Raw genomic sequence first — 27,633 nt, 5'->3', positions numbered from 1 at the left:
GCTGGAGGCCAACTGGCTATGAAACAGCTCTGCAGAATAACACCTGTGGTACTGGTGGAAAACAAGTTGAACGTAAGTCAGAAGTGTGTCCTTGAGGTGAAGAAAGCCAACCCCATACTGGGCTTTATTAGCAACAACATAGACAGCAGGTCCAGGGAAGTGATAATTTCCCTCTATCTAGTACTTGTGAGACCAGATCTGCAGTATGTGTCCTGTTTGGGCTCCCCAGTGCAAGACGTTGACATCCTAGGTGAGTCTGAAGGAGGGCCACTGATACGAGCAGGGGACCACAGCACATGGCATACGGAGGGCTGAGCTTGTTCAGCCTTTAGAAGAGGTTAAGAGGGTGTCTACCTAGTGGGAGCATATGAAAATATGGAGCTTGAATCTTGTGGAAGGACAGGAAGCAACCATCACAAGTTGGAAAACAAGAAATTCAGACCTGTAAAAAAGGAAAGAAAAAAGAAGAAAAAAAACACCGAACAGGTTGTCCAGAGAAATTGTGGAGCTCCCATACTTGAAGATATTCAAGCCTTGCCTGGACAAGGCCCTGAGCAACCTGCTCTAACAGGACCTGCTTCAAGTGGGAGCCTGCAGTAGATGCTCTCTGGAGGACCCTTCTCACCTACCTGACTCCAATTCTAATTCCGTATTTACAACGACATGTGAATGCGACTCCATAGAGCCAACGACAGGATCTGCAGACACCATTTCATACAGACACTGAAAACAACCTAACACGCACCTACATCTATAGGCGCAAAAGCACTGACCATAAGAAAAAGTTTGTTCCCGCACTTTCCCAGTTCTATGGAAACATTAATGATACTGCAATTTCTAGCCCAAGGAGACACTTCTTCAATGACATTTACTCTGAGCTCTAATTTCCTTTGAAAAAGGAGACTACCTCAGTGCTCAGAGAGATACCATGAAGAATGATTCCTTAAAGTCTTTAAGCTGTCTGCGTTCCTGACAGTAAAAATTGGTATAAAGTTCTAATGGCTATCACTAAATTTTACACCACTACAGCTTATTTCATATTGGTATAATCATGATCAGCTTTACTACTCTCGCATTTAGGAACACAAAAGCTTTTGTTCTGATCATACTGAATTTAGGAGTTGAAAAACTAGCTTCACCACTTTCCCAATTAAAAGTCACAGGATACCCAATTAATTATTTAATTGAAAATGGATGCACAAAGGAGACAGCTGCTGAGTTTTAGTTCTCTGACTATTTGCTGAGCATCATTTACATGCATTATATCAAGCTGTAAAACGCTTTAAGCTTAAATAGAAGCATGCTCAACTGTGGGGCTGTGTAGTTATGTGGTAATATCTATCAGTTTTTACGAGTCAGCTAATCAAAGGAGAAACTGCTACCATCACATAAGGCATGTACTCTGAGGGAGCTTGGAATTACTTGTACAGGAAGATGCCTTCACCTCCAAATTTGGAAGCTGGGTGCCATGGATTCAGCACCTTTTCACTAGACAGGGCCAGAGCCAGAATTGGGGGCTCTGAAAAAAATCCAATTCCCGCCATGGGGGCCACCACTATCTTACTATTCCACTGCCAGGTTGGAAGCTAAAGCCATGCATTAGTCGTATTTCTGGGGCAGCTAATTAGTTTTCCTCTGGATCGAAACTTACACCAAGAGAATAGCTGTGAAATAAGAAAAATTTCTTCTTCCCAGGTGTCTGTGCAACTCCCTCCATCACACTTGATGTATTACAGTTAGCAGGGAGAAGAAAATAACCCCTAAATACAAACATGAAAACACAAATCAGCCATTGCATAGCCACCTCTCATTTGTAGTTATATATGATAGCAAACTACCTTTACTGTAAAACTTGCATGTTCTATATAACAGAAGACCTTTTTGCCTGAAGAAATACTGCAGTTTTGTACGCAAACGCTCCTTGCTTGTAACTTCTTCCTAGATCCTACTGTTCTTTTTAATATTGAAAAATTAAATAAGATGTTGTATTATTGACAATCTAAGAGTCTCTGGGGGGCTTATGTGGAATCTTCTAGGAAGACAAATCTGGAAAAAAAGAAATAGATATTGAAATAAATCCCTCCAGATACTGTGATTTCTATTTAATTCTGTATATGCAGCTACTGTTCAAAATGCAAATTGCAATTTTGTTATAGTCTTAAAAGACTAAATATTTATCTGCTAAGGAATTTATATTCCAAGAAATTCTCTGAGAAAACATTTTTTCCACAAACCTAATATTGAGACTTTGTTCTCACACTAGTTCTTTGTTACTCTAATTTCTTCGAGATAATGTAATTTTCTTTTGATTTGTTGTATTGTAAAGAAGCATGAATACAGCACATGAACTGCCTACAGTTTAAACTAAAATCTATGGCTCACCAGAACTCTAAACTAAGAAAGCCTCAAGCTTTCATGTGATTTTTCAGTACTTTTATGTATGTTAAGATTTATCCTTCTTACTGCACAGGAATAGTCCATTTCTCCATTCTCATATGGATTATAAAAACAAGCTTCAGAAAAATGCTTTTACTAATGTTTTGCACATCATATCCACTAAATTACAGTACTTATTCATATTTCACTAAGGAGGGTTACTGAACATGAGAAACTGCCCAAAATATCCCAGATCAACAGAGCGCTGATAAAAGTCTCAAAACAATTACCCTATTTTTTTATATATCCACTGGGTATTTTATAATACAAGTCAATAGGATTCTTGCCAGCCAATACTTGCACACATACTCTGACCTTCTGTTCCACTTGTTTTGCCTTTCTTTTGCAACAGTCATTAACTGGAATTGAACCATTGGGGTTTTTTGTTGTTACTCAGCTACTGTTGAAACAAGTGGAGCTGAAGAAGTCCTTAACTGGCCAGCAAAAACTCTTGTATATAACTGGCCAAGAAATCGTCAAATACTGTTTAATAACTGAATGAAAGGTATCATATTCTATTAAAGACTTCAGAGCTTTTAATGACTCCTCACCAAGTAACAGCATTTATTTTGTTCTGAAGGAGTATCTGCTGAAATTATCTGTTGAAACTTTAATGGGATGGAAAATTCCTACATTTGTCATAAATATGCACAGTGGCAAACCCATGAGGCAAAAACCTGGATTTTAGGAAAAATCTTTTAACAAAAAAAGCCAAAGCTATGAAAATACTTTAAATTTATTTCCCTCTCTCTAAAAAGGAAGTAAGCAATCAACTGGGAAAACTGATAGATTTATCCCAAAGTTAACACATAGAAAGCCAGGAAATAATGTAACTATATGGCTACATTTCCCACAGAAACATATAACTGGGCCAAACCTCACAAAACATTAAGATATATCTTTAAATACAGCGCTTAGTACAAAATACTACATTCCAGTATGGTTAATGCATAATAGTTACGCTTCTCCTAATAAATCATTAAAATTTCCAGTTATTGCCCTGCAGCCATGTAATTGTTTCATTTGGTGTTAAATTATTATGCATAGAGGATTTAATGCAATGTGACAATACTAATAGCTTTCTGAAGAATCTTATTAAAGCCTATCATAAACACTGGGAAGAATAAGGTGGCTGGCAAGATGTCTTCTGGCTAAAGTAGAATTTCCTTGCAGTGTCCAACCTCCTGAGGGGAGAGAGAGATTTTCTTTTTTGTCCTTTTCCAGAATGCTCCATCGGATTAGAGAACCAAGATGCCAGCCTGTCTTCTAGATCAAAAGTAGCTTAACTTCGAATATCCGTAACTCCCTGTTTTGTGCTTCTAAGTTCTACTACAATGTTATGTATATCACCTGGTCTTCCTCTTTCCTGATTGCTATATTTCATATAATTGCTAATTCCCACACTTAAAAAGAAGGTTACTACTAGTTCGTAAAGTGCAGATTACCAAGAGCTTGAACCTACAACATGGCTTACTTAATGTCTTGTATCTTAGCACATCTTTGATAACATAAAGGAGTACACACTGGCAGAGCCATCTGCACAAAGTTTGCCACTGTGATAGAAAAATACTCTAAAAAAAGAACGAAGCGTTCTGCTTTATTGACTAGGTGAGCACCCAAAATGAATGGGCAGCTTATAGATACCCCTGTGATGGACTTCTAGAGATCTACTGAAGGTCTGAGTGATCAGAAGAAAAAGTAGTGCCCCACACTGAGAAACTAAACTAAGATGCACATTTTCAAACACAGATCTAAACAAAAGACTAAAGAAACACAGCACTTGGCCCCTGGAACAGCTGCAGAGAATGCTGAAACAAACCAGGTATGAGAATGGCAGCCTCCTCAGGTCTCTTCTTCTGCACCAAGAATGTTCCAAGACAGGGCCTGGAGCCATGCAGAGACAAGGATGTCAGAGCCACTAAAAGTGGAAAATCATCTGCAAATGAAAATGGGTAATATATACCTAAAACGAGATTTTTCTCAGGCTCCTTAAAAAAATACGAGGGAAAAAGTCAAATTATAAAAGTGTACCAGTACCTGAAGCTGTTCTTTGAATTATATTGACACAGCTCATACTATTCTAATGCTTTGGAGAAAATCCAAACCTCTTATTTTGGAGGTTAAGCACTAAATGATGGCAAGAACTCTTCAGTTGCCTCCCTATGTTGTGTTTTCAAAGAAAACAAAAATATTCTTGTGCTGATGTACTTGAAAGAAAAAAAGGTTTATTCTAACCCCCAAAATAAATAAGGGGTCTACTACAAAGTGCATATGTTTCAGTCTTGCAAATATGGAACACTCTGGCTTACCTCCAGCAAATCGTTTTAAGTTCATACTTCAGTAAGTGTGTAAGTGCTTTGCTGGATCAAGACTGGAGTGCTCAGCACCTCGCAGTATCAAGCTCAGAGGGTCATCACCTTTACATGGAGTATTTTGTAACTTTTTCTTCCACTAAACTTTCTGCTAGCAGTAGCACAGATTTCTCCAAAGCACTTGGGAAAACAGTAAAAAAAGATTTCTGACAGCGACAGAGAGAACTGGGGTTTTTGAAAAGATTAATCAAGCAGCTAAACTGGGTCCTGCTGATATTTAATCAAAATTATGGAGTGCAAGAAGCTGCACCCTAAAAATCAAACACTTGTTACTGCTCTCATGGCTACATCAGTGGTATAAAATAACTCTGAATTCAACAACACTTGTACATGGGTCTTTAAACAAAACAAAAAAAAAGAAGCTTTCTCTTTTGCTAACAGTTTATGCATAATTCTAAAATGTAATACAATATTTTACATGAGACAGTAACAGTGACTAAAAATTATAATTATATTGTGGATACAAAAATTAAAACAGTGTTCTGGCAGTACCTATGGCAGAGTACATTTTTATATAAATGCAGGGAGACAAAGAAGTGTTGCATACAGTTGGATGATTCTCTTGGAATTCATTACCCATCACAAACAGCTGAACCAGAACTTCAGAACACCACATCCATGGCCACAGGAATTCATGTCCTAGTGTTTCACCAAAGATCCCTACTCCCAGATATTTAAAGTAGAAATACAAAGTATGAACTGTAGGATGTGCCTGTACTTCAACGACAGCTCATGACTGTGCTCATGCTATCCTGAGTAAAGAAAGGGCATGCTCTACATCTAAACTGCCTTTAGGGATTTGTGATGGACCCAAGAGCAAATCTTGTCCCAGCAGCCAACAAAATCAAAATACCAAAGAGAGTTGCATTTTTAAAAAATATGAAGGATTTTAAATATAGGTAGAAATGTGTAACTTTTAAGGACAGACTAAGATGAATACCATTAAAATACTTCTTAAATATTTTCTAATTTTAAAAATTTCATACAACATGAAAAATAAAAACTGAGCCCCATGTCATTTTCAGAGCACAGATTTAGGGTCGAAATTCCATTTGCGTAACAAAAAAACCTCCAGGCCATCTAAAGGACACCAGGAATCTCAAGGACCTCTTTCCCAAGAAGCAAAACATACTTTTTCTACCAAGAGATCTCTGAATCACACAAACAAAGTTGAAGAAATGCATGAAAGTACTGCCAGAGTGTTTACATTCATGAAGAACATTCCTGTCTCACTAATATTTATGAACCCTTTATTTCATTACTTGTAACTTCTCAGACAAACACAAGCAACAAGATCACAGTAGATTATTTTTAGGAAGACAGATTAACCAAGATATAAAAAGATACACCAGATAAAGAGGAATAGAAGAGAAATACGTTTGCAAATGTGACTTGCCTGGGAAGTAGGGATCTGAGGGTGTCCCCACATGCGTACCTCCCGCGTGGTGATGTTCTGTGAGCTGCTGGTGTAACATTAACTCAGCTTCAAGCATGTCACTGTTCATGGGTCGCATGCAGATCTATGTAAAGCATTATTATTAAGCCTACCTTCTAACATGGAACAAATATTTCACAGCTGAGTATGACCCAGAGTACAGAGAACCCAGCCAGGCAATCAGCTGAGACCACTACGGTCAACTCTACAGCTGCCAGTATCAACAAGAATGGACTGAGTCTATCAAAACTCCCCATATGCTCATAAAGAAAAAAATACCCGTTCACATCATGTAACGTAAGGTCTACAGCTACCACACTGAATCAATGAACAGCCACAGCTGTTGAGCTGCAACAGCACAGTTCTGGCAAAGGTTCAGAAGTGGCAGCTTAGTTTTATTTAGAAAGGAAGCTCAAATAGTACAAGCCATGTATTCTGGGATCAAGAAAGCCCTTACAAGCACTGGTACATACCGGAACATTTGAGCAATGACAGAACTCCCTGCTGATGTAGGAGTTTCAGCAAGACACACCTCAAAGAGGCAATCCAAAACATCTTTCAGCAAAAAAAATCCTCACCAACTGATCAACCAGAGGTTCTGCTTTCAGACTAATGGTGTTAGAAACTCGTAACTATGCAGACAAGAATTTCCGCTGATTTAATTTCTTTTATGCACAGTTCTTCTGTACCACTTAGTGTGATCTCTCCTAACTTAAATCAATCTGTATGAATAAGGACTGCTGACGGCACCTAGGTACATGTCAAAACGTATTTAATCAATCTAACAGCCTTTGCTTGGGAAACCACATGGAAGAAAAAGGAAAAGGCACAGAACCCAAGAACATGACATTAACGAGATTACTCGTTGATGAGTGCCTTCTTTTCTTCAGGACGGACTTACACAATCAAAAAAAGATAAAAGAAAAAAACATTAAGAGTCTGATTAGTTGAACAACGTATATGATTTTGCATAGTCTAAACAAAAGATTCTGCCATGTGGGAGTATTATCACCACAGAAATTTTTCAAGAGAAGGGCACGCCATTTTGACAAAGCTAATGAGTGCTTTATATAAAGATCTGCCATATAATATATACAATGTGGGTGTTTGACCATTTCTATAATTCCCTAGCACCCTTGCAATTCTTTCTGCTGACGTAACTCTGGGATGCATGAAATATTTTTTGATTGCTGGTATTTCAAGGAAAAAAAAAGCAAACAGACACAACTATATCAAAGGTCTTGACAGACCTGTAAGATTCTGTGTATGTGCTTTAGAAACTCATCATCTCTAAAGTAAGCAGCAAACAATGTAGTAATGCCTTCTGCTCTAAGAAAAGATCTACAACTCATAAGGTAAGATGAAGTGTCTGGCATTAAACAATTAAGTCATCTGTAAAAACAGGACAACGTGCCAGTCATGGTCCTGCAGTTTATGAAAGTCAACAATAACATCTAGTGAAATATTATTTATGACTCAATTTATTTGCTATATCTGTGGAAAAAAAAATTAAATCTCCTTTCTTTGACAGCAATACTCAGAACTTACCCCATATGATCCCTATGCTCTTTCTAATATATTTCTTATATTTAATTTTTTGCTAGAATTTAGGGTTTGATTACAGTTTTTGTTAATTTAGTAACCAAAACATCAGACATTACATTATAGCTCTGATACTCCTTTAAGTTGTTCTGCAAGAAGTCTGTGCCAGAAAGTGAATTCTAAGCAGGGTCAGGAATGCTGTGCACTTGCTGTTACTTGGTCAACACTCAAAATCCTGTACCCAGCTGATCCAGTCTGTACACAATCAGACAGTCTTTTAAAATTAACCTTATCAAAATCCAACCAAAGTATGTGTAAATATAGGCTGTGTAATCTAGACTTAAAAAGAAGTCTGCACACTGAGAAGGGTGCTGTCTCTTTCTCTAAGAAAGCATGCTCTTTCAAAGTTCTTAACGTATTTCAGAATATTTTATCATCACTATGTAATGGACAGTTTGACTTTTTCTGTGACACTCCAAAGGTCTTGAGTCTCTCATTAAAGGAAAGCCCATGCTACTTGTGCTGCTGACATTGCTTGTTCACAGGTCTGGATTCCAGACTTTCTGCTCTCAACAACAGCTACTTATTAGCCACTGCTATAGCTTTTGATGCTACAGGAACAGTGAGGAACAAATTGGTACAGACTGAACCACACACCCAAGCTCCTAATGTGCCAGTAATTTAGGGGGGGAACTGGAAGCCTAAATACTTGACTGAATTTGGGTTAAACGGACTTGTCCTTGGCCACACAGTAAACAAGTGGTAACTCTGAATTTAGAATGCCAGAGTCCCAGATCTCTACTCTTTGCCCTGAAGAAAGCTGTCTTACATAAAATAGTCTACATGTCCTTCTGAACAGGCAAAGCAAGTGAAAGCTATGTTTACAGGATACAAATTGTGAGTTGTCAAGTACTGCACAATCATTAAACTTTATTATAAGAATGCAATTCCAGATTTTGTCAGAGAGCAAAATTAAAAAATGAGTGTACAATCTCTGCAAGAAAGGTATTTTTATTGTAGACAGTCTGTTAGAAAAGTGAAATGAAAAGTGTTTACACCTGTTTTCCTTCTTCAAAGTGATATGACTAGATGTTTCAAATTTTCAGATTTTGAATGAGAACACTTTTAAAATCTGCAAAATTGTTTTGGTTTCCTGCTGATATATGCAACCATGGATTGTCCTAGTTCCTAAATAACTGCAACTTTACAAAAGGGAAAATAAAAACCTGCATTCAGTGCACATAGGCAATCATTTGGTTAGCAGAAAGTTGAATGGTTTGTTCAAGGTTATACGAGACACTTCTGACCCCAATAAGTAATTGAATAAACTCTGTGCTGTCCAGCTGAACACCTTTGTCTCAAAACCAAACTTCAGAAAACTCTGTATCAAAGCTACCTGAAATTGTACACAAAGCAAGGAACATGTGGTTGCTTATTTTACACTAACATAAGTTTAACTTAGTCTGCAATTACAGGATTCACTTTTTTTTTTTTTATAATAGATCCTAGACTAGCTGAATAAATTCTGCTAAAACTAAATTTATAGAAAACAATAGGGTACTACAACATCCAGTTGCAGTCGTGATTCAGCAGAAGTAGCTTTCCACAGGAGTATCATTAACAAAGCTGAGAACCTCCATAAGGATCATAAATCACATCACATACAGTTACAGTGAATCAACATTTCTAAATACTACATCAGTAACCAAAATGTTGAATACTGATTATGCAAGTAAATGTAACACACTTGCTCTCTTGTGCTGACTGGAAGATTAACGGACAATTAGCAGAAACATAAGGGCAATATTTTACAAAATATTCCCTAGTTCAGTCACTTTTACACTTTTTTTTTGTAGTCACTTCTAGCTTTTTCTTTTTTTTTTCTTTCTTAAATGTAAATCTGTCAGCGCTCAGCAACAAAACCATGCTAAGCTGGAATTTGCAAAATTGATGTCAGCAATAAATACGACACATAACAACATCACGCCATTAAACCTGATGACACGTGTCAAAGGATACCCTTCTCCATGCAAGTCAGAAGGTACAAGGATTAACAAGCTTCCTCTTTGTCTCACAAATACAAGCAAGTGAGGGAAAACAAGAATAAAACAAAAAATGATAGGAAAGGAAGATGCAAGCAAAACAGTATTTGTGAAATAGCTCGGTGGCTCAGCAGACTGGGATGGAATGCTATTTCCTATTAAATTGAATATGCTTTTGCTTCAGAAGAATAGAATTAATCAACAGCTTTTATATGGATGCACATACACACATGCACCCCCATATCCCCTCAAGAAACCCAAGAGGTATGAGAGACCTGGATGCTTTTGAAAACCCCACCAAGTGCTTATCTAAATCTCTAGGCATGTAAATACTTCTTAAGAGTCTAGCCCAAGAGACTCATCAGAGAAGCACGCAGGACTCAACACTGCCAAAATATGAGCTCTGTTTAATTTCATATTCTAGTCATAAACAGCTAAACTACTACGTTATTATTACTTAATGCCTTCTTTCAAGCAGTATTTTGTCCTTGTGTTTCTTCTAGCACAGTATAGCAAAGGCTTCTCTTACTTACATACATAAATAATGGCTGGATAGGTGGTGGGTATTTTCTTAAACAATCTATGCATCTACAATGTAGAACCATCAGTATTCCTTTAGGGCATACACACAGATTTGGACATCTGTGTATGGTCTACAATTATCACATAGAAAATACTTCAGAAATTACCAATATTTAAACTATTGCTTGACTACAGAGTTACCTGTGCATGTCTGGTCTCAACACTTATTTGCAAACTACCACGTATATGTAAAGATCCATAGCACTGTGGCCTAATACATTTCAAATGGCATTAAGAATTCTGACAATCAGCAAATACTTCTCCACAAAAATAAGCTATGTGTTTAAAAATTACACAAAAAGTTAAATGCTCTAGAAAGAAGGCAGACTTGTACAACAAAACTCAGATCAATGGCTCCTGGCTTGGAAGCACTCTGCCAGTGCAACAGACACACTTTTGCAAAGAAACAGCGCATGATTATTGGTAAAGCAATGGCAATCCTACCCCCCCAAAAAGCATACGTAATAATATTAAATTATAAACAGAAATCCAATTTTCTACAGCATTATTTTTCTGCAATAGGTTCAGTAATTTCTTCTGGGAGTCCCCTACCCCCCTCCTTTTGTTACCTCTCAAATCCCAGTCCTTTGTGCTGGTAAAATTAGCTCAAGTTGGTACTTCTCTCATCTGTATCCCTAGTGCCAGAATTTGCAAAAATGAAGTTTTAAAGGAAATCATGGCAGAAATTATTACTTTGGAAAGGGTAGCACATTTAATGCTTCATAATAATTTAATTTGAAATCCTATTTAAAACATTAGCACTTTATGTATTTCATTTGTGAATCTGTGAGAATTTAGCTCTGCTTTCAATAGAGGTTTGCTGCAATTTCTCCTGTCAGCCTGAGGATCCCAGTTTCAGAGCCTTTGGAAAGAGGTGGCCCCTAGCTGTACCTATCATCCTCTGACAGCCAACACAGTTCTGATACTGGAAAAGAGGCACAGGAATGAAACACGTCCCTGGCAAGAAAGGATGCAGCAATTCAGTGTATTCTCTAGGCAGCCACTACCAGCTGGGTTCCCAGAGACCTAGTGACAACTAAAAGCTTGCTGAAGCTCTCAGTGCAAGGCTGAAGTATAAATACTGTTTGCCTTCCTGGGAAATACACAGCAAAATTGATGCTCCTCCATACCATCAAGGTTAAATCAATGCCACAAGTTCAAATACCAGGGACAAAGCTTGGTCTTTGTTAGAGTATCATCATCATCATGAAATTGAGAAATACAAGAGTTTGGCTCAGTGCTCAAAAACAGAAGCAGAGAAGGGGAGAGCCAGAAAACCACTTTCACCACTGACAACTATTGTATTACATACAGCTCTGTGCCAGCGGCAGTCAGCTCTATTAAGACACTAAACTCCTGCATCAGGTCTTCCTGGCAGTCCTTTTGCATGCTTACCTCACATTACAGTACAGCAGTGCAGAGCTCTCACTTTCTCCCATCGCTTGAGTATTTCTACTAAGCTTTGTAGATTTTCTCTCACAGAAACATTAAGCCAGCCATGCATCCCAAGACATGTTTTCTTCTCATGCACTAATCACTGATACCTTTGCACTTCTTTTCAATTCAGTCAATTAAACTTAGTTTCTTTTCACTACCACTGCTTCCATTTAGTTTGCTTTTCTCTCAGTTGCCTAACTGCCCCTTATCACTTATCTCTTTGCCTTATGTTTCTTTCCATTTCCTTTGTTTTCTTCTGACACACACTTCTCTCCATCTATGCTGTATGCAAGACCCTGCTCAAAACCTGAGCAAATCGCACACGCACGTGGAGGGGGGGGAAAGAGCCGCAGCATTTGAGCTGGCAGTCTCCAGCAGCTGCCAGCAAGTAGCTCAGAGGGAAAGAAAAGAGGGGCAATTTCTTCCATTTTCTTCCAAACTTCCTTATTACCTTTCTTCCATGAATAGCTTTTCAAATAGGTGGTTTCATGAAACAGATTCCAGGTTTTAGATTTAAATCCATCTAGAGTCCATTTTCTGTTGATGCTTAAGCACCCCTCACACAAAATCTTCACGCTGCTGAACCATGGAAATTTCAAAAGAAAAAAAGGTTTTTCTACTAAAGTCAGTGGGACAGGGATGGAATAAAGAGGCAGTGGTGTAAAACATAAATGCTGACTTTGATCACAGCAAGGCATTTGGTCTTATTACCATATAGTTATCACCTCCATCTTATATTGTGCAAAAATAAAATTATCGGTACAGTTAAGGCCAAACTACCCATCACAGCACTCAAGCAATACACCCTGCTACATGACTTGAGGCTTCAGATGTCAGATAAAAGCAGTTCTGCGGTGTGCAAGTCTGGATGTGAGGTAAAGTACTTCCTTGCAGCTTCAGACCAAGACTCAAAAACCAAGCCTAAATAAACAAAGCTGGTTTTCCCCCTTGTAGACAAATGAGGAAAGCTTACTCACTGTCTCTGCATAGGGCTTATGTTTTTGCACTGTTCATATTTTCCATTAACTTTCCAAAAACAACTAGAGATTAAAGCCAGTGCAGCAAGGTATGGTTTTTTTTTTTCCAACTGGTTCCATTTCTTTTGGGGATGCATGTGCATTCACAGTGAACTGAAACCAAATCAAGTATATTGCTCAGCTATGGGAGTCTATAAGCAAAACGGGTCAATTACTATTTCTAAACTTCTTTTAAAGTTCCTTCTTCTGTACCTTCTTCCTACACAGTATATTGCCACTGCAAATCCAGCAATACCACTTCCTATGGCTGCACACAGGCCACAGTCAGTAACACTAATGAAGGTGATACAGAAAGTGCAGGAAGCTAAGTGCCTTGTGGTTATTATGCTGTTCCTATTATACGGTTTCTAATATTTCCTAACTGTATCTTGTTTGGGACAGCAGATCACCTGTTGTCCATTTCTTCCTTAGAGGTATGTTCAAGTTTAGTCAGACAAATGCCTTTGTAACTTTTGAAATTCTGCACATTCTACAGCAGCATCTTTGCCATAGAAAATATTGCTCTTAGTATAATTTCCTTGACATACTGTAACTCAAGATGAACTGAACTAACTCTTCAGAACCTATTATTACAGACCATATGGATATCAGTTTGCATCTGCACACACATACGCATGGGAATGAAAGAGAAGTCCTGGATAAGCTACTTGTTTACCAGCTGGTGAAAATAGCAATTTAACTGCTATCTCAACTAGCCTGGAGGGGAGAGATTGATTCCCTTTAAAAGAAAGTAACAACTAAAAAAGTGTCATTATTTAAATGATTTTATATCGGATTTTTTCCTATAATTACGGAATGATCTCCTAAAGAGATTTAAAAGTGCAATAGGAAATAGACAGGAAAATAAGTCTTTTCTTCTTCAGTGTGTTTATTTTCTACATTTGACAGTACCTTCAAGTAGTCCAATCGTTTTCCCACTAGCATGATGCAAACGTTCCATTGCTAACCTGAACATAAACAGAGAATTCATGGTTTGTTTCCTTTTTTAAATTACAGTGAATGTACATAAATCAAAGGAACTCAGGGAATCTGTAATATATAGATTTTTTTAATAGCTTTTTTATATTTATTTATACTGACACAAACTAAACTCATTTAGAGCATACTTCACTGCATTTAGAGTCTATTTTTAATGTGAGGTCACCCTGTTTGATTTAGTCAACTCAGGTTCAAACAGCAGAGAAGATAAACTTTGCTTTTATCTCTAAGGTCTCTCCCACCTTGGAATTTGATATAGCTAGATATAGCCTTGTCAAACTGAAATAAGGGTATCCACTGATGTAATGCCATGTCCATTAGACAGGTTAGCTCTGGAGATTCATCTGACATTGTAAATTGTAAATTGTGTATTTACTTAAGTCAGTAGTTTTGTATCTTAAGATTTACAGTCACACAGTGAGAGCCTGTTGTGTTTTGCATTGAGGAACAGCATTTCCTTACCACTTAAAGACAAGTCTATTGACAGGACCATCTCCAAGTTTCTCATCTAGATACTTTCATGAATGGTGGCCTCATGGACATGTTCCAGATGCACTTGTGTCCCCTCCACCCTTGTCATCAGTATATATTGGTCCTATGAAACAATTCATAATTAAATCACTTAAAGATAAATTTTACCAGAAAAAAAGTCTAATCATGATGTTAGTTCCTGTGTTAAGCCCAACTCAGAGGGCCAAAAGAACTGTCCAGCTATGGTTCCATTTTGCTGCATAAGCATCAAGAAAAAAAAATAAATTTCCCACAGCTACAAGCAGTGGCTTGATAAATTGTTCAGAGAATTTATACTTAGCCAGGAAATGAAACATTTTAGAATGACCAGTTATTTTGTGCATCTACAGATGATAATTCGTCCAGCCTTCCATCCCAAATATTCTCTCTCACAAGCCAGCCCCACGGTCCCCCCCTGCCTCCAGCCTTCCCCCCTCCCCCCGCCACTAGTCTCTGTTTTCTATTCCCAGCAAGAGCTGTATATACTTTTGTTCTTTTCAGTACTCTGCTAAGGAGTCATTTATTGGTACACTCTCATGTTCTTTTATCAAAGTACAAGACTGGTTTATCCTGTTAATTTATATAGTCTGTAACTCAAGGTTGAAAGAGTGAAGAGTCCTAGGACAGAAATACTGCAGCAAACATCCCAGAGAAGATCATGTACTTGCTGTTATTTTGAGAAACAGGTAATAATGAAAGGAGAGGGGAGAAAACAGCTAGAAAGAGATATAACTACCTTTGCTTTCAAAGGGAGTTGCAATAAACCTTTGCTTGAAAAGTTACTTTCTATCAGCTTTGCTTTCTATCACAAAGATATGCACTGTTTATGATTCCGTTTCATTAAATTTGACCTTCTGCCTTTAAATTGCAAAAGCACTTTCCCACAGATGTATGGACACTTGAACTTAAGAACACAACATGTAAGTGTCACCAGTTATATTAACTGTGAACAGCTACTTGCCAAACGGCTTATAAAATACTGCAATGCCAGATTCAGAAAATGCAATACACCATGAGTTCTGTATCATCTGCAAGAGTAAAGGTCTCTGATTTGAAGTCTGTCACTTAAACAAAATGTCACCAGTGTGTATTAAATCCTTCAATTTTTAAATGGGACTTGAGTCTCCTCCTGCCTTCAGATCTATCACCAGCAAAACACTTTTTGATTTAAGCTCCTGGTGAGACCCTGCAGCTCTACGAGCTAAGATTACTAGACAAATACACAAGCTAGAAACATACAGAATGTTTAATGTTATTCTAGCAGGAAGTGTTTAAGGAATGTATTCCACCACTTCTAAATCTAAAAGGCTAAGTCCTTTCTCTTATAATGGATACAGTACTTGTTTGAAATAATTTTCTTTGCTAAACTTCTTTGACAGGAAATATTAAGCAATCAGTAACCATATTCAGATAATTTTAGCAAGACCCTCAACTGTAGTTGTAAAAGCACCATCTTTTATTTCTTTCCCATAACTTTCTCAGCTTCCTAATTACACGCATTCTTTATTCTTTTTAACCACTAACACAGAGCTTAAACATTTGCCGCTGAGTAACAGAAAGAGAAATGTGTGTTGTACATTTAAAGGAAAAAAGAGCAGCTGTCACAAAGCAGAAGCTTGATCCCAGCAACACGGAGCTAGCACAACATCTCAACAGCAGAGAGGCCTGGCATTTGCTATTCCAAGACATTCTGGCCAAAGGAGTTGAACTCTAATAAAGAACAATTCAAACATAATTCCTCCCCCAGTGCTCCCCCCTAGTCTCTCACAAATGAGCTGGACCACCCAATGATTAACAGAGCTTGCTATTAACTTACCCAATCTGCTGTGGTAATACCATTATCCTGAAGATGGACTTTTACCTTTGGGTACTATAGGCTCTTAAACCAGCTGAACTTGGGCATAGCCACTGCTTCTAGCGCTACAATTCTACGACACATTGTGATCTGAAGTCTTTCCTTTGGACATGGTGATCCACCACCTCAAATGCTTTAAATTTGAAATCCATATCGGACTTCATGTCCTTCCCAGGTACCTAGATATGCTTTCTCAGTGCATCCCCCTAATACTGCCTATTTCACTTTAGCTGTTTGACCATGCCAGTGGGATGAAAAAGCAAGCAACGTAGGCTTCACATAGGCATGTCTAAACCACAGTGCTTTTATTCTTGATGCCCTTGGTAGCTACTGAACTTTGGAGGCAGCAAAAACACTGAGAAGTACATTCCAGAAACTGAGTCCGTCCCATTGCAAACTCATAGTTTTTCAAGATTCTATATGCCTCCTACTCCTCCTTGCCAATAAATCCAACTTACGTGTGGCAAAATCCAGCCCCCTTCCAGAGAGCAAAATCCTATTCCTAAATAAAGCCTTCATCTCCACTCCATTGTATAAATCACGGAGCTCCAGTAACTATCAATCATGCTTTCTCCAAACTTGTTCCAGATCTCTGCAAAGAAAGGTTTCACACTACCCTTTGATGACTTCTAGCTATGGTCCTTCCAAGTAGCACTAAATGACCTTTCCTACTCATCGCAACTGTTCAGACAGAACATAAGCAATTGTTCTGGACAAGCGTAAATAAACACAGCTCTGAGGCCAGTATTTCTACATATTACAAAATAGCCATTCGAGTTTGACAACCATACCTCATCTCCAATCACATCTAAAAGAGCAGTGAAAAAGGACAATAAGATACTGAACCCATAGAAAACAGAGGCAAATTATGCAAATCAAACAGATCATTAGCATGAGATAGTGTATACACCAATACTCAGCATGGTGTCTATGAGCTTAAAATGAAATGCATACAGATATTGAAGAAAAACAGTATCGTGGACAAAGGACATTCTTGTCCATATATGAATAAAGTACAAGACTCTGGACTCTATAATGCAATTTTGCATTTCTATAGGGAGTGACTCATTTCGCACCAGGCAGTGACACGTCACAGTATTACTGAGCATTTTAGTCAAACTTGTCTGCTAAAGCTATTCTTTAGCACATGCATTGTACAACAAAAACTACTTTGTATTGCAAAACCTTGAACGCTTTCCTGACAAACTTCCACTGTTTCCCAAAGAACTCAACACTGATGCCCACACATGCATTTATAAATTAGTAAATTGAAAGTAATCATTATTGCACACATCTCAAAAGGAAAACATCTTTGTAAGAATTCAAATGTAACAAACTAACCTATCTAAATTTTTAGATGCAGACACATTATTTGATCTGCAAGCGTACTTAAAAGACTATGTAATAAAGTGTGAGACTGAAGACTGCCCACTTTTCAGAAGATACAAGTGCTTTTAATGAGAAAACCTGATTACACTGAAGTCTCTGACAAAAATTCAAATTCACTGATGTGAGATTTCATGCAGCCAAGAACGATGACATACCTGAATCCACAAAGCTCCACACAGACAGAATCACCTTTACTTCAGTATTTAATTTTGCAAATCTAAAATACTGTTCCCTAATCTGTTCAAAATCTTGCTGTTTGTGGAAGTGAGCATATCCTAAAAACAGAAGTGTAAAGCCATCAAAGGGCAATAAAAAAAAAAAATCTTTAGTTAATATCCTTCCTCACTTTTCCAATTTCACCGACTCCTCGCTCAGTTCCAAACTTTTATTAAAGAAAACATTCTGAATTTCTCTGAAAAGTAAAATTTGGGGATTTTTATTCCAAACTACTATCTGTTTGGCATTTGCTTATCCAGCCAGAATACACTGAGACAGCATGTGCATGAGCACTGCAGACAAGTGGTGGTAGTGGTAGTGGGTGCATCACACAGAGGCAGTCCTTCTGCAGGGTGACAAAGGATGAGCAGCAAGACTCAGTGCTGGGTACATACCCTGCCAGAACCATTTCCTGCCTCTGTTTAGATGTCTTGTTTCAGGTGTAACAACTGGGCAGTATTTCGTCCCCTTTCCTCTGCATGGAGGGGAGCTAGAGCTGTGAATGACAAGTTACACACAGAGCGAGCTCCACTGGCTGTTATCACATTAACACTTCTTCCTCCTTCCACAAGCTCCTAGTGCAGAAATTCACTTGGCAGCAATACAATCCTGATTTGGCCTTAAAACAATCCCTCTTTCTAAAGTTGTTCTCTTGTGCTTTTAAGGAAGGTGTGGCTTCCTTTTGACATATTCATATATGCCCACTGTGAAGATGAGAAAGGGTGATTATGCTATAAAACAAAACTCTTAAAATTAGAGATTTAAATAACCCCCTTTACATGCTTCCTTTCCAAGTAATATGAAGACCTTTCATATTGTCTTCTTACTTACTCCAACTCCTGTGTGATTTAAGATGTTTCTATATTAGACATCTCTCATGACTGAATTTAAAGATTGCTTTTACAGATGCTAACATGTAATTGTCAAAGTGGTCCCAAATGGCATTCTGTTTTGCCCAAAGAACATCGAGAGAACATGAAAAATTATACCACATCTATTTTTTACTGTTAGCTTGCCTCTTGCTACCTCTAACATCCTTTTACAACTTCACCCTAACTTGTATCTCAGTTCTACATCATTCGTCACACTAGTCCTCACTCTAATCGAGCAGAACTTCCTTCCCCTGTTACTCCTCACAGTTGAAATACGAGCACTCTTTCGTCCACTCAGAAAATGTATGTTTTCTGCCCCTCCTCCAACAGTGTTCTCAGTTACCATGATAGTGTAAGTCCTATGACTCAAAGGATTTATATACAAGTTACATGGCTTGAGATGCTACTTTCACGGGGAACGTTCCTTTTACCTACATCCAGTTTGACCACCATTATACTTAAATCACTCATTTGCCCTGTTTGGACTACAGGCTTATTGGAATACGGAGAGATCTTTTTGTCTCCTTTGTTTGCCCTCACATGATTATTATCATAATCATGATAGTCACCACAAAAACCAGGGGGAACTGGTGGCAGAGCTCTCTTGTTGGCTAATCATTCAGAATGTCAATGATAAAAATCTCTTACAAAGCAGTTTATTCTACTCTGAATGTGAACAAAACATTCTAATATTCATATTCATTTTTCCACAGCTGCTTAGCCTTCTCTAAATCCTTTTCACCCCTGTCAAGACATTCCCACCACTTCCCTTGCACTGGTACTAGCTCTCATGCGATGATGCTGTGAGCTGCTTCAGTGAGTTAATCTACCTGAAAGCTCATCACACATTTGAGCTGGGTTAATTTCCAGATGCATAAGCTGCCTCTATCAGCTTAGTGTGTGCTCACACAAGCACTCAGAGCTAACTCAAGGAAGTGGGCAGGACCTTACTCTGAGGGTAGAGCGAGGCTACAATGGCCTAGATTTAGGCTGATGCAAGTTGCCATGCAACTGCATCCTCAGTCTGACAGCATCCAGCTGTTAAAGCCGATTCCATAAACATAGTACTTGCATATGCAGTGGAAAATTACATGTACAAAAAACAATCTAACCATCCACTGCGGTAGTCCAACTTCTTTAATGACCTCTCTGTCCTAAACAAAGTAAGCTTTACATTACCTTGTCCATTCAATACCGCTTCATTCCTGTCTTCTTCACACGACATCTAGCAATTGTCACCCAGTCTAGTGAAAAACTATGCTCTGCCTTATTCTAGAAAATGTTGGCATATTATCAGTCATAGTTCTGGAAGAGTGCACTACTCTGATTCATAGCTTCTAAGAGGAATCTATTGCATTTCACATTCCCAGAACATTATCTGACCAGTTCCAGCACAATGGCCTGGAATTAACCCCAGAAAATTGATCCTTCACCCTTTTCTCAGGTTAAGCTACTCTAGCTTATTCAGGAAAGATGGCTCCCATTGGCCCTCACGAAAGCTACATTAAATAAGTCACTGATTATAGCACAGGCCTGAACTCAGGAGGGTCTAGCCAGCTTTCAGCACATGAACAGTGCCAGAGCTATCCATGGATTTAAAGCTATGCAAATACTTCAAGGCTTCATGGAACCAAAGCCCAGTGTATTACCCTGTAGCTGGGTGCCATACAAAGTCTGACTTGGTTAGAGTTGTTATAGAATAGCCAATAGCAACATTTTTATGTTAAAGTAACGTATGAACATATGCAAGTGTTGTTATTTCTTTTACATCATTTGAAACAAAAAATTAAATTCTAGTTATTCAAATAATAGAGATCAATCAACACATAATTCATAGCTCACATGTGCAGAATAGGCAATTAAAATCCTTAAAACATTTAAATAATTTTTTCTTCTTGAAAACACTTAAGTGCACTGCATGACTATCTAGTTGCCCTCCTGTATTTTCCATGACCAGAGATTTCTGCTTATTAGATGGCTTTATTGAAAATCCATTTAAATAAAAATCAGCTGTGGTTCAAAACTGTAGTTCAATTTTTTAATTATTTTTTTTTTTAAGGCTGAGTACATTGGGCCTCCTTATCAGGACACCAAGCACCTACTACCTCCTCTTTATGCCTTGAGCGCAACCTCAATGCCCACATGCAAGACTAAAAAGATCACTTAATCACAACTGATGTCAGAGAGCCCTGTCAAAGTAAGTGCTAGGAAAAAGTCAGGGTTTTTTACTCAGCTTTTGGGCTAACCTAATTCTGATTTCTGTAAAGTCAAAATATACTTCCATCATCTTCACTGAAGTCAGACCTATCTCACTATACATTCAACACCACAAGCAGTAAATCTGAATCTTAGAAATTACCTGGCAAATACTTTTAAGCACGAATACAGATGAACCACAGGAGAAATAATGTAGACAAGATATGGGCACTTTTGATGGTGATTTACAGGTTTAAACTCAAAGCTTATGTATTTGGGTTAAATATTCTTAAATTTGTCCAGGCTCAAGAGCTGCTAAGACTAAAAGATATGCTGCAAGTAGTTAGGAGTACTATTTTTAGTTTTTAAAAGTTACTATACAACTATGTATTTATCTGAAGCAAAAACTTCCTTGGCAGTGCCATAGTTTAAAGTGACAGTTTTAGTGAATCCATTATCGGTAAAAAATGTGGTCAAGATCACCCACTACAGAGCCCCAAGTGAGCTGTACAGAGGAAGCAGAACAACAAGACTGTCAACAGAAGTTGTATATAGCCAGATACACTGAAGGCCAAAATCATAATTTTTGTTGATTTGGTTTAGAATTAACTGCTCCCCACACTACCATACTATTGCTCATCACCACTTCAGCATAATGTTTATCAGCAAGTCTACCTTCTATGCATGATGAGTGACAAATAATCTCCATTTATTGCTCTTTCAGAAACTACTTTCCATCAGGCAGTAATTCTGATGGAATACCATTCCCATATAATCAAGTTAGAGATTTGTCCTTCAATGTTAATAAACTACTGCTTACATTTTTTTAGCATTTACACTAGCCTTCTGCATTTTAAGTCACTATAAAATGGATTGACAACTCCTTCTCTTACCCTTTTTATTGCACACTATTTTGATTTAAGTGGCATCATTCCTACTTTTTTGAGCAGTCGGCCTTGTAGTTTCCACTGCTTTTAGTACATCGTGAAACACCCACGTTCTTCTGCCATACAGTCAGTCCCTGTTACTTGCTACTCAATGCAATCCACCTGTTCCTGCTGTACATGGATTGCACACTTTCCCTTTGAATCAGCAAGATTTTTTTGTCTCCGCTGCTTGAGAGGTTTCTTGTTTCTTTTTTTTTTTTTTAAGCCATTTTAGTTGACAATTTTCACAAGCCTTTAAGTTCATGTTCAGCATTAGAGCACTGTGAAGTAATGTGCTTCCTGTTCCTGGGCCCACTACAAATGCAACTGGGTTTTTAATGGTGTTACAGTCTCATTAGTCGAATATTTTGAAAAATCCAACAATGTGCTCCCAGCAGTTCTGCAGCACTGCTGACTTCACTGGGATTCACGTGAGGCCCTTAGCAATGATATCCGTGGGAAGAACAAAAGGACTTAAGATACCTTACTCTCTTTGCTAATGCAACCTGTGCTCATCATGAGTTGCAAAATATAAATGGAACAATCAAGTCTCAAACACCCTTGTGTATCTGAAAGTTTTTAATAATCCATCTCCCTTCATTCACTTAACAGAAAATGAAAAACTCCAAGTATCACAGCAGGAAAAAAGAAAAAAAAAAAAAAAAAGAGAAGATTATTTTCATCTCTGTGTTCACTGTGACTAGTTTGGAGAGGAAGTCACTGTACATTTTTGCCTTATTTTCATAACTCCATTTCAAAACATACTAGTGGTTTTAGGCAACAACATGTTGTTATGCAACACCACAAACTAAAATGCAGTTGGGGACAATAGGGCTTCCCAGCCACACTTCTAAGACAGACATGCACTGTCCTGAATCTCCATGAGGCACAATGCTTTCTAGCAGTAACAGCAGCACTGCAGACTTCATCCATGGGGACAGAAAAAAACCTCCCTCAGCATGTACACAGAATTGTCCGTATTTCATCGTCATCAAACTTCACCAAATTCTACCTTTAAACAAATGACAGAGAAAACTGGAAAATTTTTCCAAGCATACTTTACACACAGAACACAGACCTCTGTAGCAATCTCCAAGCTCTGAAGCACTGGTATGAATGAGGCCAGAAGGCACTGTCCTCCTCTGTACTGGCACATGGCTCTGCAGCAAGAAATTCCTACAAAAAAGGCAGTACATCCACCAGTAGCAAAAACAAGCCAAGTTCCATGAAACAGGAACCTTTAACCACAGCTGAAGAGATCACTGAAGGGCAAATCTCAATCACCAACGAACTAACTTGCAATGAAAATGTCATGATCCTTGCATTCTTCATACAAAACAGAGCATTAGAAATGGCCCTTTAAATCTAGATCAAATACATATGATAAGAATACATATATAGAAATGTTTCATTATTAATAATACACTAAACTGCATAGTATACAGAATCACAGAGTTTCCCAAAATTTGAAATTGCTGCTTGAAAAAGTAAGTACCAACAAAAGCAAGATTTGGGTTTATTTCTCATTACCCTACTCTGGTTGATTTGTAATAAATTGAGTTAATTTTCCCCAAACTGAGTCTGTTTTGCCCGTGATGGTAATTGGCGAGTGATCTCTCCTGTCCTTATCTCAACCCACAAGCTCTTTGTTATATTTTCTCTCCCCTGTCCAGCTGAGGGGGGGGGGGGGAGTGATAGAACGGCTTTGGTGGGCACCTGGCATCCAGCCAGGGTCAACCCACCACAGTCTTTTTGGTGGAGAATGCGGGCAATGCGAGGAATTCGAGATAAGGATAGTAACTGAGAGAGGTAACCGGCAAAACACGGACTGAACACAGCTAGAGAGTTAAGAGCTGCATGACGAGCGGGGAATTTTTATTGTTGTACTTGTGGTGAAGGGACGAGGGGTGGATTGTGTGTAAATTGTTCACTTTTTGTCGGTTTTGTGATGATATTATTTTGATTTTGGTGTGAGGATTTCTTTTTTTGTTGATGTGAGTGAAGATTTTGCGTGATGAATGTAGATTTTAATGATTGTTCTTAAAAATGTGATGCACAGAGGCGAGGGGTAGAATGTATTGGCTTTGTGTGGCAAGGTTTTGGTAGTGGGGGGGGTACAGGGGTGGCTTCTGTAAGAAGCTGCTGGAAGCTTCCCCTGTGTTCGAGAGAGAACCAATACCAGCCGGCTTTAAGATGGACCCGCCGCCGGCCAAGGCCCAGCCCATCAGCGATAGTGCTAACGCCTCTGTGATAACATTTTTAAGATGAAAAAAGCTGGGACAGACGGAAACGGCAGCCAGAGAGAGGAGTGAGAACATATAAGAGAAACAGCCCTGCAGACACCAAGGTCGGTGAAGAAGGAGGAGGGGGAGATGCTCCAGGTGCCGGAGCAGAGATTCCCCTGCAGCCCGTGGGGAAGATCACGGTGAGGCAGGCTGTCCCCCTGCAGTCCAGGGAGGTCCACGGTGGAGCAGATATCCACCTGCAGCCCGTGGAGGACCCCACGCCGGAGCAGGTGGGTGCCCGAAGGAGGCTGTGACCATGTGGGAACCCCGCGCTGGAGCAGGCTCCTGGCAGGACCTGCGGATCTGTGGAGAGAGGAGCCCACAGAGCAGGTTTTCTGGCAGGACTTGTGACCCTGTGGGGGACCCACGCCGGAGCAGTCTATGCCTGAAGACTGCACTCCATGGAAGGGACCAACGCTGGAGCAGTTCGTGAAGAACTGCAGCCCATGGGAAGGACCCACATTGGAGAAGTTTGTGGAGGACTGTCTCCCATGGGAGGGACCCCACGCTGGAGCAGGGGAAGAGTGTGAGGAGTCCTGCCTCTGAGGAGGATAAAGCAGCAGAAATAACGTGTGATGAACTGATCATAAACCCCATTCCCCATCCCCCTGCACCGCTGGGGGTGGCACGTAGAGAATCCGGGAGTGAAGTTGTGCCCAGGAAGAAGGGAGGGGTGGAGGGAAGGTGTTCTGAGATTTGGGTTTATTTCTCATTACCCTACTCTGGTTGATTTGTAATAAATTGAGTTAATTTTCCCCAAGTTGAGTCTGTTTTGCCCGTGATGGTAATTGGCGAGTGATCTCTTCTGTCCTTATCTCGACCCACAAGCTCTTTGTTATATTTTCTCTCCCCTGTCCAGCTGAGGAGGGGGAGTGATAGAACGGCTTTGGTGGGCACCTGGCGTCCAGCCAGGGTCAACCCACCACACAACCCCTTTAAGATGTGCCACGTAGAATGACGTGCATAAGTTAAAGCCCTAATTGACAGGGATTCCAACAGTGTCTGCAGTACCCAATTCATTTTACAGTTACTTTTTTGGATTATGGAAATAAAGGAATTGAATATTTTTTATATGAATATGAACGCTATTTTGAGCAATCCTTATGAATGTACTGAATGCATCCTTATAACTGCATTAAACACACAGAAAGATGTAAGCTTCCAGGAGTACTACAAGAGGAAAAGAATTACACACAGGCTTTTGCACAGCAGTATTTTCTGAGTAGTAATTACAACTGGTATACCAACACTTCCATTTTTTGTATATGTAAGTCACTTGAATTTAGAAAATAACTGGCAAGTTGACAAAAACTGCGTTTTCGTTTGCACCAATCTAGAACAGTAATTGGCCAGACCATGTACTTATTTCAGTCGCCTGCTAGAATAATAATATGCATTACTAGAATTAGCATCAAGGCTTCATATATGTCAAAGTACTGATGCAAAGCCAGTCCATTTGGTGTATTTTACATGTTTCAGGTGATGAAAAAACCATAAAATTTACTCAGTCTCAAATACATTGGCAACAACTGAACACCACTGAAGGAATAACTTAGACGATACACTATGAATAGTAATTAACAAGGCAAGGAATCACTATTTGGGATCATAAAATAAGTAATGTTCCAAAAGAATACATACAATCTTCATTAACAATCTTCTTCCACCTGAAGCTAGGCTTTTCAAAAACTATCATTTTTTGAATTTTGTATAATTTTGAATAAGGTATCACAGAAATTGACACTTGGCAAGATGAGTTCATAAAGTTTGACTTTTTTTTTTTTTACAAAATAATTTCCTCATTTTCTTAACATTAAGATGATTAATTTGATATAGTTAAAAAAAAAGCACAATTCCCAGAAGCATTAGTACTTTTGTGCAAGAGTAGCTCTATTTATGTGCATCTTTTCCCCTTGTATAAACGAACTTTTTGTTCATCAGATAGAGTGAGCCATACTAGTCTTCTGGCTGCTTCCCAAATGTGCTGATAGACAAAGAGGTGCTAAGTGCAACGTTACAAATCTGTTATGCAAGCTATCAATAGCACAAGACTTCTTGGTCTTAACTTGTTCTTTCTTCTTTGCAGAAGGCTGCAATCCCACACAGAAAGGCTTAATTTCTGCCATCCCACACCAATCAGACTAGAACTCAGAAGTACAACAATAACTAATGAAGAAGCTCTAAAGAGTGTTTCCACCAAAGTAATGTCAAAAAAGCAACATAAGAAGCTGCAAATATATCTGATAAAGAAACCACCTAGACCTTTGACAGAGAGTCAGCAACCCAGGGCAGTACTGCTCAGGGTCAGTGTGATTCCACACAGTGAATTCTCAGTTCTTCTGTAAGCAATGTTTGCTCAGACATGTAAGTCTGGAAACTGAGGAGCAGATTTTTTGTGTTCTGTCTTGCAAATACACTTTGGGCAGAGGCTATCTATGAGGCATTTTTTCTGTCCAAAGGCTTAAAGAAGGTGGGGGAGGAAATACAGGTTATATATAAATATATACTATGCTTATACATAATAATGGAAGTACTGTCATCAATTTCCATTTACCCACAGGAAAACTGGGGCCCAGAACTTTCAGAGGCAGAGAGAGGTAAGACAGTTCACTCTTATTAGCATTAGGGATTTTAAAATTCCAACGCATTTCAAGATTTCACTGATATTATATTAACTGTAAAAATATATACATACACACTTCAAACTGTTGAACAGATTTTGCCTAAAACTAAAACCACCTTGAAAAAAGTCCTTTGTTTCACCTTTTGAAAGAAGCTGGAAACAGGAAAAATATTCCTCTACCACAAACAAGTCACATCAAAAAAGCCGCTGAAGCCTAGTGACCTCGCATTTAGCCACAAATGGCAACAGAACATTGCAAAGGCCTGCTTCATTCAACCTGCACAGACCACAGCTCTTAGGCCAGATGGACACAGCTGTAATTTCATGACTCTATACCAGACAATTCCATAGGTAATTTCTTGACTCTCTAGCCGATAAATCCATGGGATCCTGACTTTTGAAGATAGATCATAGAGTTCATCACACTAATAAACAAGAACACATTGTCTTTGGGAAATTACACTAACAGACATTTAGGTTGGGCCAAATCTCTAACTGTAGGTGCTTCTGTTTTCCTTTCCATTTGTATTACCTTATTTACATCCTTGTTTTACAGATTATTTTGGGGGCTCAGCGATTCCTCCAAAGCAACCTGATGAGAGTTGAGAAAGTAAAAAGTGGAGAATTTTTCTAGTATACGATAGCATGCTCACCTCAAATTCTAGTGTTCACTGTCTCCTTCAACTGATTTCAGTGGGAGAACTGAACTAAGCCTTTAGTCAAAAGCTTTCTCATGTCCTAAATGTATTTTTGGCGACTCACAGGAATCATAAGACCTCAAATAGAAACTGCTTGGTTTTTTTTCTCCACCACCTAAAGAGATCCAGAATATAATTTTTTATTGTTTATCTCAATGAAAGTGCATCATTATAAACAAAGAATATCTAAATGGAAGAAATC

At 38.7% G+C, this 27,633-nt stretch overlaps 1 protein-coding gene across 4 annotated transcripts in view; it reads right to left on the bottom strand.

The window, feature by feature from the left end:
* Positions 1-27,633, bottom strand: part of SH3GL3 (SH3 domain containing GRB2 like 3, endophilin A3) — a 58,207-nt gene that overhangs the window by 20,269 nt on the left and 10,305 nt on the right. The window contains exon 1 of one of the 4 annotated variants that reach the window (XM_069798380.1): positions 14,324-14,344. The exons of the other annotated variants lie outside the window; for them this stretch is intronic. The gene's annotated coding sequence lies outside the window, so the exon portion shown is untranslated. Of the gene's footprint in view, positions 1-14,323; positions 14,345-27,633 lie in introns of those variants that run through there. 4 annotated transcript variants of the gene reach the window in all.

The sequence above is a fragment of the Haliaeetus albicilla genome, chromosome 12, assembly GCF_947461875.1.
Source record: "Haliaeetus albicilla chromosome 12, bHalAlb1.1, whole genome shotgun sequence".
Lineage (NCBI taxonomy): Eukaryota > Metazoa > Chordata > Aves > Accipitriformes > Accipitridae > Haliaeetus > Haliaeetus albicilla.
This window is presented reverse-complemented; position numbering and strand designations above follow the sequence as displayed.